The sequence below is a fragment of the Panthera uncia genome, chromosome D4 (genome assembly GCF_023721935.1).
Source record: "Panthera uncia isolate 11264 chromosome D4, Puncia_PCG_1.0, whole genome shotgun sequence".
NCBI lineage: Eukaryota > Metazoa > Chordata > Mammalia > Carnivora > Felidae > Panthera > Panthera uncia.
The window spans coordinates 47,725,927-47,728,213 of record NC_064807.1 but is presented as its reverse complement, the minus strand read 5'-3'; the positions used below and the strand labels follow the sequence as shown (position 1 = coordinate 47,728,213).

The window sequence follows — 2,287 nt, the reverse complement described above, 5'->3', positions numbered from 1 at the left end:
GCTTCCAGAGAAAGAGATGATGGAGGGGTTTGAGGAAGGGTAGGGAAGAGGAAGAGAGATTGGAGAGCCAGGTTGGAAATAGTGTTGACTGCCCATTTGAATGGACTGGACAGTTTGTGATCCTTACTTCTTAAAAGAAACTTTTTAAAAATCTACCTAACAGTGCTTTCAGAGTTGGGTCCAGTTGAGTGATTATTCTGGCGATAAGGTGGAATAATTAAAAGCGGTTATTAGGGCCTAGCCACACTGTGCTACTTTTGGAAATAAATAATTTTTGTAAATGACACATTTAATTGCTGCTGTAAGAAGCTGAGATCCATTCCTTCCCAATGTAATCCGGTAATCCTCAAAAATAGAACAGGTAACACCTTAGTGATCTTAGTTTTCTACGTCTGCTGATTTTCAAAGTCAAACAGTTCATAGTCAAGCTGGAATTGTAGAACAGAATGATAAATAAGTCAGATTCAGGCATTTAAACTCCAGCAATAACACTTAACAGCTTGGAAAAATTAATCCTTACCCTAATCCCTACTTTATTTTTTAAAGGATTAAGTAAAATATTATATAAGTTTAACAAATCTGATTTTAAAATTAGGGGGCCTGAGTGGTTTAGTCAGTTAAGTGTCTGACTCTTGGTTTCAGCTCAGGTCATGACCTCACAGTTAATGAGTTCGAGTCCTACTTTGGGCTCTGTAAAGACAGCTGCAGAGCCTGCTTGGGAATCTCTCTCTCTGCCCCTCCCCTATTCTCACTTATTTCTCTCTCTCTCTCTCTCAAAATAAATAAAGCAAACATTAAAAAATAAAATTAGCTTAATTTGTTAAGCAATCTTAAAGTCATCTTTGTATTTTGGCAGTCCACAGTTGGCAAAGCAGGAAGATGACAATGGTATAGGAGAACTCATTTGTTTTTAATTAAAAAAAAAAATCTTTATTTATTTTTGAGGGAGAGACAGTGTGTGAGCAGGGGAGGAGCAGAGAGAGAGGGAGACACAGAATCCGAAGCAGTCTCCAGGCTTTGAGCTGTCAGCACAGAGCCCGATGTGAGGCTGGGGTTCACAAACAGTGAGATCATGAACTGAGCTGAAGTCAGATGCCCAACAAACTGAGCCACCCAGCCACCCCTAGGAGAACCCATTTTAAGTTGACTTCATAAAGTTTTAGACAGCACCACTTTGAGAGGAAAATAAAGTGCTCAGATTCTGCAGACTTCGAAAAATATTTTTTTGTTTAATATATATGACTAATATGCTGCTGTTTATGTACCAGTATTCATCAATAGAAATTGGGTCACACAGTGCTCACTTACACAGCACATCTACTAAAATTGGAATGATACAGATTCGATTAGCCTGGCCCCTGTATAAGCATGACACACAAATACGTGAAGCATTCCATATTAAAAAAAAAATGGACTATACAATTTGACTTAGCTTTCATTTAATTAACCAGATCATTAGTCAGTTTGCCTTTATTGATGTTTATCCAAAGAGAGAGAGAGAAGAGATATATCATGGATAAGACTCTGAAATCTCTTTCTTGGTCATCTATGAACATGAACGTGTTAAAGTGTTAGCAACAATAATGGCAAACTTTTAATAAGTCATTACTATTTATTTGACATACACAGTTTTCAGCGCTTTACGCATGTTATTTAATGATCCCAACAAGTCTACAAGGAGAGTACTATTGCCCATATTTTTATATAAGAAAAAGAGATATTAATGCCTCATCCAAAGTTATGTAGGTAGTAGGTGACACGGTCAGGAATCATAATGACACAATCTTTCATATGGGGTCTAGCAATTAATCACCAAGCTTTTACACATACCATCTCAGTGTGTATCATAACAAGTCAATTTTACTATAGGACACATTTTGAAGTTATTATGGGACACTATATGTAATATTATGATTTCTCTATTCAAAAAAGATGTTTGAAAAATTATTACACTAAAATATTTACAAAATTTTTAATGCTTTTCTAAAATCTATATTTGCTTGAATTGTATTAATATTTCTGCTCACTAAAAGAAAACAATGAACTTTTCAGTGACTCATCATCTCTGTTTCAGTTAGGTTCCTGTCTAAGAAAAAATAAATAGAATGAGCAGAGGAGAACTGTTTTCATTTCTGCAATTGCTATCAATTCTAAATATGTTTGAAATGTCACTGCACACTGCTTACCAAGCTGTTGGTACCAAGTGAAGTCAGAATTATTAATGGGAGACCTTTGCCAACAAATGCAAGGGATAGTGAACAATACCCTTCTGTAAGTACAAATGAAT

General features: G+C 35.7%; 1 non-coding gene across 1 annotated transcript; it reads left to right on the top strand.

The window, feature by feature from the left end:
• The first annotated feature begins 1,296 nt into the window (after window positions 1-1,296).
• On the top strand, window positions 1,297-1,403 carry LOC125927977 (U6 spliceosomal RNA). The gene has a single exon (XR_007459515.1). It is a non-coding gene; the product is annotated as a U6 spliceosomal RNA (small nuclear RNA).
• The last annotated feature ends 884 nt before the right edge of the window (window positions 1,404-2,287 follow it).